Here is a 15098-nt window from a genome sequence, read left to right as displayed (position 1 = left end):
GACCAAATCTGAACCAATCATAGATGTCTATTTTTCACAAGTTTTGACATCAAATTACAGCACAGTAGAGCTATGTAGTATAGCACAGAACAGTAAGTATAGTTCAGTACAGTAGAGTATAGCACAGTACACAAGTGTAATGTATCTTACTGTACTATATTCTACTTTTATTTACTGTACTATGCTGAATTATACTCTACTTTTGTTTACTGTACTGTGTTGTCCGAACTAATGGAACATTGGCGTCCGGACCAAATCTGAACTAATCGTGGACGTCAATGTTTGGGCCGGTCCAGATGTCCGTGGAAGCTGAAATCAAGACTGGTCCGGACCAAGACATGACGTCTGTGGACGTTGAAATCAAGGCCAGGGCGGACTGACCAAATAAAAAAATGTAAAGAGAGGGGGCTCATGGGTAGGTGTCAGTAAGAGCCAGGAGAGGTTGCATTAATTAGAGATAGAGAATAGAGAGAAGAGAGAGGTTGTCCAGACTTTTCACATTTGACAACCAGATGACAGAAAGGAAAAAAATGTATCAGCTGAACATAGTTGGGTCGCCTGCTACTGTTCTCCCTTCCGCTGGCATACTATTGTTGTTTGTGACTACTATGATTTCACATTGTAGCCAATTCAATTGCAGACATTCCGTTAACAATTTTTTTGAAACTCTGTTACCGATCTGGTAACAGAATTTAGTTTGAATCATTTAATAATTCATGAAAATAAAATTGACATCTATAAAAACACTAGTTAACTGACGGGGCCTATATAGAAAGAACTAAGCCCCGGGGCCTATGATTTCTTAATCCGCCGCGGCTCATGAGGGAGAGAAATGTGAAAATATCTTAAAGATATGTGGGTTTTTGGTAACTGAGTTAAGGCACATGGCAATGTTTCTTAAACTTACATAAGGCAGAAAAGGTTCAATCCTAAACTATACTGAACAAAACTAAGCGCAACATGTAAAGTGTTGGTCCCATGTTTCATGAGCAGAAATAAAAGATCCCAGAAATGTTCCATACTCAAAAAATATTTTTTCTCAAATTTTGTGCACAAATTTGTTTACATCCCTGTTAGCGAGCATTTCTCCTTTGCCAAAATAATCCATCCACCTGACAGGTATGGCATATCAAGAAGCTGATTAAACAGCATGATCATTACACAGGTACACCTTGTGCTGGGGACAATAAAAGGCCACTTAAATGTGCAGTTGTCACACAACACAATGCCATAGATGTCTCAATTTTGGGGTAGCGTGCAATTGGCATGCTGACTGCAAGAATGTCCACCAGAGCTGTTGCTAGAGAATTTAATGCTCATTTGTCTACCATAAACCGCCTCAAATGTTGTTTTAGAAAATTTGGCAGTATGTCCAACCGTCCTCACAACCACAGACCACATGTAACCATGCCAGCCCAGGACTTCCACATCTGGCTTCTTCACCTGTGGGATCATCTGATGCCAGCCACCCGGACAGCTGAGGAGTTATTCTGTCTGTAATAAAGCCCTTTTGTGGGGAAAACCTCATTCTGGTTGGCTGGGCCTGGCTCCCCAGTGATGTGAAATCCATAGATTAGGGCCTAACAAATTCATTTAAATTGACTGATTTCCTTTTATGAACTGTAACTCATAAAATTGTTGAAATTGTTGCCTATTGCGTTTATATTTTTGTAGTGATATTAGTTGGCAGGGGGTCTAATTCAACATTATTGTATTTTGATGCATTTCTAATACCTTTTAAGACTTTTTCTGACAGATGTTTTGTAAGACCCCTTTTCCATCTGATTGACAATAAATCAAAGCCTTTGCTTATTCCTAATTTTGAGGATGGAAAATGGTTGAAACGTAAATATGCCTTAATTTCTCAAAAATAGACTCGTAGCTTTCATTTCATAGAAATTACCATAGGAAATTCCACAAATAATAATGGTGTTGCTTCAACATCTGGAGTGAGCCAGCCCAAAGACAGAATGGGGACCTACTCCAGAACCCCTTCTGGAATTATGAATGGGCGAATGCAGTTCTGAAAACTTTCTCAAAGAGAACTGGGTCTCAAATTCCAATAGAGCCAAGCCCCAATCTCTGAAAATGAAAACACACTGGTCCTTGAAGGTGGTCAAATTCCTCTGTGAATTTGACCTTTCACTAGATTCTACATAGGTCAATGGTTTCATTTCAAATGCGCAAACGTGCAAGTCAGCAATTTCTTCGCACCATAGGCCAAGCCATACACGCTCCGCTGCCCAAAGATATAGAGGATGCAAAAAGCAATCATTGACTTGTTGCTTCGTAGAGGTGGTCTGGCATGGGGCCTGAAAGGGCTATACCACTGAGATAACAGATGGGCTTTAGACTGAAGATGCTTTCCAAATGGCACCAAAATTCAATTTGGGACATATCCTGATTGTAAGATGGAAGCTGTCCTGTAGACTCTGCCACTGCTGCAGAACTTAATTCCCACGAACAACCTACAGAATCTACCATTCAGAAAACATCTGCCTAAAACCAGTTATAATTTGGAGATAATCCATATAAAATCAGGAGATTTATAATTGACTAAGCTATCGATCTGAGTGGTTTTCAAATTCTTTGTCAGACTGAGCGGTCTACCAATTTCCTGAAATTGTGGAAGGTTTTCAACCCTGAAGCCATTCGTGATAAATCTATGATGTCAAGTACAGGTGGATTATGGAAAGAAACGTCATTATGTTGAGGCAACAGTATAAAATAATAAAGCCTTCCACATCCGCCACAAACATCTGGCATTTCACAGAAGTGGCTGAGAGACGCGTAACAATGCTAAACCACTCGCAATGCCGACTGACTCGACATTTGTGAAACTGAAACACAGGCTTGCCAGCTGATACTCCACGCACCAATTCAAGTATCCGGTTTAAAGCAGCTGTGCACTATAGATTTAAAAAAATAATAATAATAATTAAAAGAGGCTTTTTTGTCCTCTTAAAGTATGCTCTCAATCTGGGCATTGGATCGGACTACAGCTGGCGATATGACTGACTGCCTTTCTGTCCTAGTCACAGTAGGAGTACAAGAAAACCAGACTGGCAATTAGAGTTAGGATAACATCATGGCCATGTGCCCTCTTAAAAAGGTAGACTCCGCCATATGACGTCATCGTGGAAAGCCAGGCGACTTCCTGCATGCAGAAAACAAGATAATTAATATCTGCAAAAAGACTACTACTTCCCAACTTTCGGCCTCTCTTGAGAATGCCCACATTGGGGAGAGGCAAATAGAGGCCAATTCTCAGTTTGTTGTTGTTGATTGAGGAAGTCACCCCACTTTGCATGACAATGTAATTTTCCTAAGTCTACCTACAACACTTTAAATGCATTCCTCTCTATATTTGTTTTAGGAGAGAAAGGAACTTCAGAATTAATACATGTTTAACCTATTTTGCGTACAATTCCAGAAGTAAAGCTAACCTCTGACATTTCACTGTTGCATTGTATTTGTATTTTATTCAATGATCAAGTGACACTTAGCCTAGGTGAGACTACATTACCTCTGCACAGCTGACTTTCCCAGTTTCTCTGAAGGGTCTGTCTTTAAAGAGCCGCTGAACACGCCGATTGGCACGTGTGTTTTTCTGTTGCTCATTAGAAAAACAGGATTTCAATCATGGAGGTGTATTTTCTGACCGATTCCACGTTTGGTTAAATGTTTGTCCCCCATTTCACATCCTCAAAATCCAAGTAAAAAAAAAAAAATCTAAGTTAACTCAATAAATAAATGTGTACGTTTCTGCCGAGGATGTTTTAGTTGCGCAATTTTACATCGAAGGTGTTTGGTGCAGTATTTCTCAAGTAAAAAAAAAATGTGTGATGTGTTGTCTTATGTAAACAAGGTATGGCTGCTGGGCAGTCTGTTTCACTGTCTATGCTATTGGATAGAGAGCAATCACTGCAGCTGTTCACCCCATGTTAGTGGGCAAATGTACATCGCTAAATCAAAACCCAACTTTCCTTTACCTGTTGTGATGTTCCAAACTCAGTTTTAGACGAGACTGACTTTATGACCAAAATGATCCTATATACACTTTGTAGTCAATTCTGACACTAGAATAACTGTTTCTGTCTCGTATCAATTCCACATAGAGGATTCGTTGCTTTTTGAAGGCAGTCCCTCTTTAACAGTATATAGCTGATTTGAGTCCTATTTGTATCTTGTAAAGCTGCTTTAAAAAAATATATATATAGATATAGATTGTTTTTTTGTTTATTTATATATATATATAAATAAACAAACAAGCTTGGGTCCACATATACAGTTGAAGTCGGAAGTTTACATACACTTAGGTTGGAGTCATTAAAAATTGTTTTTCAACCACTCCACAAATGTCTTGTTAACAAACTATAGTTTTGGCAAGTCGGTTAGGACATCTACTTTGTGCATGACACAAGTAATTTTTCCAACAATTGCTTACAGACATATTATTTCACTGTATCACAATTCCAGTGGGTCAGAAGTTTACATACACTAAGTTGAATTTGCCTTTAAACAGCTTGGAAAATTCCAGAAAATTATGTCATGGCTTTAGAAGCTTCTGATAGGCTAATTGACATAATTTGAGTCAATTGGAGGTGTACCTTCAAATGCAGTGTCTCTTTGCTTGATATCATTGTAAAATCAAAAGAAATCAGCCAAGACCTCAGAAAATAAATTGTAGACCTCCACAAAATTATAAGCGAAATAATCTGTCTAAACAATCGTTGGAAAAATTGTGTCATTCAAAAAATAGATGTCCTAAAAGGTTTAACAAGAAATGTGTGGAGTGGTTGAAAAAACGTGTGTGTGAACTTCCAACTTCAACTGTGTGTGTATATATATATATATATATATCCGGAAACTATCATTTCAAAAATAAAACGTTTATTCTTTCAGTGAAATACAGAACCGTTCCGTATTTTATCTAACGGGTGGCATCCATAAGTCTAAATATTCCTGTTACATTGCACAACCTTCAATGTTATGTCATAATTACGTAAAATTCTGGCAAATTAGTTCGCAACGAGCCAGGTGGCCCAAACTGTTGCATATACCCTGACTCTGCGTGCAATGAACGCAAGTGACACAATTTCCCTAGTTTAATATTGCCTGCTAACCTGGATTTCTTTTAACTAAATATGCAGGTTTAAGAAAATATACTTCTGTGTATTGATTTTAAAGAAAGGCCTTGATGTTTATGGTTAGGTACATTCGTGCAACGATTGTGCTTTTTCCGCAAATGATGGCTGTCTTTGTTAGGAACAAATAGTCTTCACACAGTTTGCAACGAGCCAGGCAGCCCAAACAGCTGCATATACCCTGACTCTGTTGCACAGAACGCAAGAGAAGTGACACAATTTCCCTAGTTAAAATAAATTAAAGTTAGCAGGCAATATTAACTAAATATGCAGGTTTAAAAATATATACTTGTGTATTGATTTTAAGAAAGGCGTTGATGTTTATGGTTAGGTACACATTGGTGCAACGACAGTGCTTTTTTTCGCGAATGCACTTGTTAAATCACCCGTTTGGCGAAGTAGGCTATGATTCAATGATAAATTAACAGGCACCGCATCTATTATATGCAACGCAGGACAAGCTAGATAAACTAGTAATATCATCAACCATGTGTAGTTAACTAGTGATTATGTTCAGATTGATTGGTTTTGATAAGATACGTTTAATGCTAGCTAGCACCTTACCTTAGCTCCTTGCTGCACTCGCATAACAGGTAGTCAGCTTGCCACACAGTCTCCTCGTGGAGTGCAATGTAATCGGCCATGATCGGTGTCCAAAAATGCTGATTACCGATTGTTATGAAAACTTGAAATCGGCCCTAATTAATTCGGCCATTCCAATTAATCGGTCGAACTATATATATATATATATATATATATATATATATATATATATATATATATATATATATATATATATATATATATATATATATATATATATATATATATATATATATATATATATATATATATATATATATATATATATATAGACCCCAGCTTGTTTCTCTGTATACAGCACACTTCTCAACAGCAAATGTATTTAAACTAACGCTGTTCATCAACCAAACCACACTTATACTAATGTATTAATTTGAGTGGTAATAGGAAAACGTTGGACTAAATACACATCTGAAGGAAGCCCATGCTTGAATCAATACAGAAGTGGGGTATGTGGTGTCAGAGGTTGATCAAGTGAAGAGAAGTAGGCTGTCATTTTCTATTTCACTGCACTACGCCTTCATTTTATCACATAGGGCAAGGGCTATGGGAACCAGTAGGCACATTGGGAGATCTGAGTGAGCCTTGAGGCCATCTAGGACAATCAGAGATTAACTGGACACTACTTGTTAAGGCTCCTTTGACAGTTGACATCTAAAAGGACTGAAAATGCAGTAAAAATGCCCAAACAGAATGAGCTTGATTTACAACTACAATTTTGAAATAATTAGGTTTTCCATTTTCTAGTTCTTATTTGTTTGTTTTTTCAAAGGGGACGCAGACATTGGGGGCTTTTGCTAATTCCTTGGCATGTCCCTGTTTGCTTGGCACCACTCACTGAATGCGTGGCATGTAAAGAGATCTGTTGTGCTTTTGTAAGACTTGTCGAATACAAATCGACCGAACATCAAATTACATGCAAAGTAGCACACTTGTATTTCCATACACAAACGTATAGGTGAGCTATCATTGCTGGCTCTTGGCCTGCGTCCCAAATTGCACCCTTTTCCCTATGCAGTGTAATACTTTTGACCACGGCCCATAGGGATATGGTCAAAAGTAGTGCACTATGTAGGGAAAAGGTTACCATTTTGGATGCACCCTTGCAGTGGATGACCAAGTCTTAAACAGAATTGGGGAAATCTTATTTTCCCCTCAGAGAATAATCAGTCCGTATGGAAATATGGCTTTTTTTTTTTTTATGAGTGCCAATGACTATGTCCTTGTGCTATCCCCCACGGTCGACGTTCCATTGATCTCGTACTGTATGTAAAAGTGGGGTCCGAAATTATTAACACCCTTGATAAAGATGAGCAATAATGACTGTATAAAATAATTCAAATACTGAGTTATATTGTATGCAACAAAATATTTTTTTGGTGAAACTATATAATTTTATACATTTGATTAGAGAAAGAGATTTTGTTTAACAAGTAATATAAAAAAATCTCAAAAAGGTAGGGGTTAAAATTATTGACACCCCTAAAGATTCTTATAAATAAAGTAGTCAGAAGTGTAGTATTTGGTCCCATATTCCTAGCAAGATATGACTAAATCAAGCTTGTGACTCTTCAAAGTTGTTGGACGTAAACTCCGCAAAAAAAGAAACGTCCCTTTTTCAGGACCCTGCCTTTCAAAGATAATTCGTAAAAATACAAATAACTTCACAGATCTTCATTGTAAAGGGTTTAAACACTGTTTCCCATGCTTGTTCAATGAATCATAAACAATTAATGAACATGCACCTGTGGAACGGTCGTCATGACACTAACAGCTTACAGACGGTAGGCAATTAAGGTCGCAGTTATGAAAACTTAAGACACTAAAGAGGCCTTTCTACTGACTCTGAAAAACACCAAAAGAAAGATGCCCAGGGTCCCTGCTCATTTGCGTGAATGTGCCTTAGGCATGCTGCAAGGAGGCATGAGGACTGCAGATGTGGCCAGGGCAATAAATTGCAATGTCCGTACTGTGAGACGCCTAAGACAGCGCTACAGGGAGACAGGACGGACAGCTGATCGTCCTCACAGTGGCAGACCACGTGTAACAACACCTGCACAGGATCGTTACATCCGAACATCACACTTGGGGGACAGGTACAGGATGTCAACAACAACTGCCTGAGTTACACCTGCATTACACCTACACCTGCAGTTACACCGTGCTTCTACACCTGCATTGCTTGCTGTTTGGGGTTTTAGGCTGGGTTTCTGTACAGCATTTTGAGATATCAGCTGATGTACGAAGGGCTATATAAATACATTTGATTTGAGTTACACCAGGAACGCACAATCCCTCCATCAGTGCTCAGACTGTCTGCAATAGGCTGAGAGAGGCTGGACTGTGGGCTTGTAGGCCTGTTGTAAGGCAGGTCCTCACCAGACATCACCGGCAACAACGTCGCCTATGGGCACAAACCCACTGTCGCTGGACCAGACTGGACTGGCAAAAAGTGATTTTCACTGACGAGTCGCGGTTTTGTCTCACCAGGGGTGATGGTCGGATTCGCGTTTATCGTCGAAGGAATGAGCGTTACACCGAGGCCTGTACTACAGAGCGGGATCAATTTGGAGGTGGAGGGTCCGTCATGGTCTGGGGCGGTGTGTCACAGCATCATCGGACTGAGCTTGTTGTCATTGCAGGCAATTTCAACACTGTGCGTTACAGGGAAGACATCCTCCTCCCTCATGTGGTACCCTTCCTGCAGGCTCATCCTGAGATGACAACGCCACTAGCCATACTGCTCGTTCTGTGCGTGATTTCCTGCAAGACAGGAATGTCAGTGTTCTGCCATGGCCAGCGAAGAGCCCGGATCTCAATCTCATTGAGCACGTCTGGGGCCTGTTGGATCAGAGGGTGAGGGCTAGGGCCATTCCCCCCAGAAATGTCCGGGAACTTGCAGGTGCCTTGGTCGAAGAGTGGGGTAACATCTCACAGAACAACTGGCAAATGTGGTGCAGTCCATGAGGAGATGCACTGCAGTACTTAATGCAGCTGGTGGCCACACCAGAAAGATACTAACTGCTACTTTTGATTTTGTCCCCCCCTTTGTTCAGGGACATATTATTATATTCCTGTTAGTCACATGTCTGTGGAACTTGTTCAGTTTGTCTCAGTTGTTGAATCTTATGTTCATACAAATATTTACACATGTTAAGTTTGCTGAAAATAAACGCAGTTGACAGTGAGAGGACTTTAAAAAAAAAAAGTTTATTTGCAGTTCTTTTTTGGTTGTGTTTCAGATCCTTTTGTGGCCAATAGATATTAATTGGAGGGCCTACTGAGTGGCGCAGCGGTCTCAGGAACTGCATCACAGTTCTTGATACGTCACTAAAGACCCGGCTTCGACACCTGGCTGTGTCAGTCTGGCAGTGACCAGGACTAGCATAGGGCAGCGCACAATTGGCCCAACGTCGTCCAGGTTATGGGAGGGTTTGTCCGGGGGTACTTGGCTCATCGCTCTAGCGACTCTTTGTGGCGGGCCGGCGCCTGCAGCCTGACTTGGGGCGTCAGTTGAGCGGTGTTTCCTCCGACGCGTTGGTGCAGCTGGCTTCCGCGTTAAGCGGGCGGGTGTTAAGGAGCGCCGTTTGGCGAGTCATGTTTCGGAGAACGCATGACTCGACCTTTGCCTCTCCTGTGCCCTTTAGTGAGTTGCAGTGATGAGACAAGATCGTAATTGGGAGAACAAAAGGGGGTAAAAAACACATAGTAATTTATGTAGTGTCATTTTGGAGTCACTTTTATTGTAAATAAGAATAGAATATGTCTCTAAACACTTCTACATTAGTGTTGATGCTACCATTGTTACGAACAATCCTGAATGAATCGTGAATAATGATGACTGAGAAAGTTAGAGGACCAAAGATCATGCTGCCAACACATGGTAACCTCCCGTTATTGGTAATGGTGAGAGGTTAGCATGTCTTGAGGGTATGATCTTTGACTCTTTAAATTTTCTCACTCATTATTCAGGATTATCCATAATCATGGTAGAATCCACATTAATGCAGAAGTGTTTAGAAACATTTTCTATTCTTATTTATAATAAAAAAGTGACAATACATTATTTATCATTCATTTATATTGGGCACAAACTAATCTGAAACAACTAAAACGAACTGCAAATGCATCCAACATGTTTGTAGTCACGAGCTTGATGTAGTCATTGCGTGATAGGAATATGGGACCAAATACGAAACGTTTTACCATTTTATTTATAAGAATCTTTAGGGGTGTCAATTTTGACCCCTACCTTTGAGAAAAAGATAATATATCGCTTTCTCTAACAAATTGTATTAGTATATCATTTCCCAAATTTCCCATTTTTTTTAGCAATACAATATAGCTCAGTATTTGAATTCTTTATTTTTTACAGTCATTATTGCTCATCTTTATCAAGGGTGTCAATAATTTTGGACCCCGCCGTATATTTTGGAGAACCAGAAGTAAAATAGAATACTTTACTGCTTTTGAGAGAATGTGTCCTATAGGCTACATTGTATTCCAGGTAGCCCCCACATACAGATCATTCCAGTTTTCAGAATATAGACGTGCGGAGGCTGTAGTTGTATAAACAAAGCCATGATATAATTGAAAACAATACATTCTTATTCTATGGATTCTAGGTTCTATATAAAACACTTATGGCAGGTGGCTTGATTGAATACAATTCCCCTGATTCACACAGCTGGGGAAAGGCAGAGCACTTTGATTTTGCATGTGGGTGCAGCCCTAATAACACAACACTGCCCTTCTATTCAGACAGATCAGACAGCTCCGGGGTGAAGTTTCCCCTAAGTACACATCTAGGATCAGCTCCTCCTCCCCCAATCAAAAAAAAATAAATGCAAAACTAACCCATGATGAGCGTCTGGGGCAACTTAACCCTCCTCCGATCAGACATTGGCCTGCGATGTCTAGTCTGTGGTAAAAAAAATGTAATAATGTTTCACAGTGTGGGGCATCTAATGAGATCGGTTAGGCTAAGCTTCTCATTAATGGAGCATCAGTGTGACTGAGAACAAACCTCATTAGCAATAGGGATTCTTATTTGGTGGAGGATAAGGCGATGAGCTAAGTGCTATGAAATCTTCGGAAATGTTTGCTGTAATTGCAAATTGTTCCTCTGTTATTAGGTGAGATGGGCATTTGACCACGTTGACTCGGACTAGAGACTGTATACGACCTTCCCGTAACAAATGTCAACTAAAAAGGTTCTGTATTTCATTCTGTAACCATGACTAAATCACTGTTGATAGAGATAGACTAAATTAATCATGGATTGTGGTCTTCATCCAAAAATCTAATTACTGACAAAGCCCTTCTTGTGCCTGCAAATTCACCCGCCCACACAAAATTTAAAAAAAAGATATAAATAAAAATATTGCATGAGAAGCCTTGAGGAAATCAAAGTAAAAAAAATTGTGACATTCATTGTTGGTGAATTATTGTGCTGTGGTGGTAAAAATGCTAGAGCGTTCAAAAGTAGACGTGTAAGGAGAACAAGTTGAAATGATACACACAAGTTGTTATAGGACTGACCATTACATTTGGTTAATAAAACAGGTCGAGTGAATTGTCGATATGCCATGACGGACTCCAATTGAAAGCTAATTAATTGGAATAGAGTGAATATTGATTAAGTTTGCTGTGACGGCAGTGACAAGCTACAGGAGTAATCCAATCCACTGCTGTCATTCATTATTCATGCCAATAACAGCATCCAGCAAATGAGCATCTGTTCGATACATGCATCATCCGGGCAAAGCCATCCTACAGAGTCCAACTTCAAAGAACGGTTGTGTTTCCTCTTGAAACGGGGACCTTTTCAGTTTAAGCGGTAATCATTTTCTCCATTACGTGTTTAAAAAAATACATTAGCACTAACTCTTGACTTGTGGTTGTGTGGATCTTTATTAAATGTTGGCAGATTGGTTTGCAAGCCATTACCGCTGGTCAGCTCCCAATGTTTTTAAGCTGCGGCCTGGACCCACAGGCCATATGGCCAGGCTCACGTGACTTTACTATTGAATCAGCGTAGCAGTAGCAACCCTCCCCCGTTCCCAACCCCCACTGTGCTGAGCATTACTCTGGCAGCAGAAACACAGTACTGGGTGAAAACAAACACAACCCAGTCACTGAAAAGTTGACATTTTCAAATGGCATTTGGGACAATGGTAAATGTCATTGACAATCTCCACCACAGCCACGGAGCAGTACTTTTGACTAATCGCCTAATGAATTTATAAATAGCCTAAATGTGACAGCAGGAAGATTGTGTGTATGTCTGTCTGTGTGCTTGCTTGCTTACTGGCCACTTACTGTTACTGGTAACAGTTGCAAAGGCACTCCGTAACCTCGGGTGTGGGATGAGTTTAACAACGGTAATCAATGACATTTGGAACCAGATAACAGAGTTAGGTGGAGCCTATCAACTCATTGATTATTTACTACCTGTGTCACCCCTGACCCTGCTAAATATTTGCGTTGTTACCACAAAATGTGTCCCCCATATAACTGGTGTCACTATTTTGGTGCCAACCGTGGCTCATACCTCACTTATAGATAGGATGTCCTTTTCAAGTTGAGTAAAAATCAATTCTCAGTTCACATAGCCACACGATGGAACAGCCTGGAATATATTTAACCTTAGCACAACATTTATGAATTCTAGCAGGGCTAATAATAATCTTGCAGGATCTCGACATATATATAAAGAAATACAAGGTGTCGGACCAACACCATAGGGCTCCCAAGAGGAACAAAGCAGAGTTATATTTCTCTCACCATCGTTACAGTTTAACAATGCAGGATCAATGTTCTTCAAATAATAGTTATACTTCTTGTTTTGTGTCTACTTTCCAACCCATGCTTAGCTAGCAAAACTACACAACTGATAAGGCAACTATCTTCTTCTTCACTGGGTTCAACTGTTGTTGTCAAGATATATGTCATCCACTCATTAGTCACAATTTTTTTTAAAGAACAGTGTCTGGTTAAACAGGAAAAGGGAAAATGTTTAGATGTTGTTGAGGATGACACGTTGGCTCCAATTCTCACATCACTAGGGTATATTGTTACACAGTAACTATGTACTCTACCATGTCCAAGGTCTATAAGGACAGTCATCCTCACTTGGAAACACCAGACCAGACTCACTTGGAAACACCAGACCAGACTCACTTGGAAACACCAGACCAGACTCGCTTGGAAACACCAGACCAGACTCGCTTGGAAACACCAGACCAGACTCGCTTGGAAACACCAGACCAGACTCGCTTGGAAACACCAGACCAGACTCGCTTGGAAACACCAGACCAGACTCGCTTGGAAACACCAGACCAGACTCGCTTGGAAACACCAGACCAGACTCGCTTGGAAACACCAGACCAGACTCGCTTGGAAACACCAGACCAGACTCGCTTGGAAACACCAGACCAGACTCGCTTGGAAACACCAGACCAGACTCGCTTGGAAACACCAGACCAGACTCGCTTGGAAACACCAGACCAGACTCGCTTGGAAACACCAGACCAGACTCGCTTGGAAACACCAGACCAGACTCGCTTGGAAACACCAGACCAGACTCGCTTGGAAACAACAGACCAGACTCGCTTGGAAACAACAGACCAGACTCGCTTGGAAACAACAGACCAGACTCGCTTGGAAACAACAGACCAGACTCACTTGGAAACAACAGACCAGACTCACTTGGAAACAACAGACCAGACTCACTTGGAAACACAAGAAAATCTGACAGATTAAGATTCTGGAGGTTGTTCCCGATTTTGCCATTGCAAACGTAATCACCAAAGCCTAATTGTGTGTGTGTGTGTGTGTGTATATATATTTTTTAATGTAACCTTTATTTAACTAGGCAAGTCAGTTAAGAACAAAATCTTATTTACAATGAAGGCCTACACCTTCTCCCCAATTGGTAGTCACAGTCTTGTCCCATCTCTTCAACTCCCCTACGGACTCGGGAGATGCAAAGGTCAAGAGCCATGCGTCCTCCAAAACACGACCCTGCCAAGCCACAGTGCTTCTTGACACACAGCTCGCTTAACACAGAAGCCAGCCGCACCAATTTGTCAGAGGAAACACCGTCCAACTGGCGACCGTCGTCAGCTTGCAGGCGCCCGGCCTGCCACAGGGAGTCGCTAGAGCGCGTTGGGACAAGGAAATCTTGGCCGGCCAAACCCTCCTCAAACTCGGACAACGCTGGGCCAATTGTAAGCTGCCTCATGGGTCTCCCAGGCACGGACGGCTGTGACACAGCCTGAGATCGAACCCGGGGCTGTAGTAACGCCTCAAGCACTGCGATGCTGTGCCTTAGACCGCTGCACCACTCGGGAGGCTGTTGTTTATTTACGAGATTACAATCAAACAATTTGACACTCATTGGATTTACACACAAAAAGGCAATGGTCAAAACATTATCACCATGTCATCCAACAATGTTGTGTACGGACAGAATAGCGTACACTTAGTTTGTGTTAGACAACCACAAACCTTTAAAATTGGGATTTTACTTGTGTGTGGTCCATTGAAGCTTTTCTTGCGAAATATGGTGTAGTAGCCTAATTGGCAGTTAACCTCATATGCATGCAGCATGATTTTAAACCATTCTTTAATTAGTATCTCATTAGTCATGAGATATGATTTAAGGAAAGCAAAACCTGCTAGCTAGACATTCAGAGAAACATGGAATTTCTGGACCACATTAGAATGAGCAACAATAGCGGAATCGGCAGGTCACATTCAAAATAAAAGTCTGCCATTGAAACTAATGCAAACAGATGAAACAAGTGAAAATAAAGTCCCGCAATAAGAACTACGGCACTAATATTTGTGCAAATTCTTTAGAATTGTAATCTGTGGGTGTCACGGAGTAGGCTGAATCCCCATTTTATGGACCCAGGATCCATAGGTAAGGCTGTACATGCTCAATACACATACAGTAGGTTGACTGGTGAGTTTAAATGGAAAAATCCACCCAAAACCACTAATTTCTTGAATTTACAGTGTTAAAAAATACAAATGTGAGAAGAATATTTTTTGTGAACAAATGTTTCATTTTGGCATTACAAAGGTTGGTAGCAACAATGAAAATTGTTGTGTAGATCTGTTGCATCTCAAGTCAATTACAAAATCCACAATGCAATGCTCTCCATGGGCTGGCTGGCTGGCTGGCTGTCTGGCTAACTAACTAGCAAACATAGCTACACTCAATAATACCAAAGAAATATCAGCATGTAATGTAGATAGTTGGTGTATTTTGTTTAGGCAATTTTACAGCTATCAATTTAGAAGTCTACAATCTCAACCTGCAGATCGATGTGCCTCACA

The 15098-nt window shown here is 40.6% G+C and overlaps 1 protein-coding gene across 2 annotated transcripts in view; it reads right to left on the bottom strand.

Moving 5' to 3' along the window:
• The window catches only part of LOC129839118 (apoptosis-stimulating of p53 protein 2-like), a 41885-nt gene that overhangs the window by 23880 nt on the left and 2907 nt on the right, over positions 1-15098 (bottom strand). The gene's annotated exons all lie outside the window — the stretch shown is intronic.

Source organism: Salvelinus fontinalis, chromosome 40, assembly GCF_029448725.1.
Source record: "Salvelinus fontinalis isolate EN_2023a chromosome 40, ASM2944872v1, whole genome shotgun sequence".
Lineage (NCBI taxonomy): Eukaryota > Metazoa > Chordata > Actinopteri > Salmoniformes > Salmonidae > Salvelinus > Salvelinus fontinalis.
The sequence above is the reverse complement of the archived record's forward strand: the minus strand, read 5'-3'. Positions and strand labels throughout refer to the sequence as shown.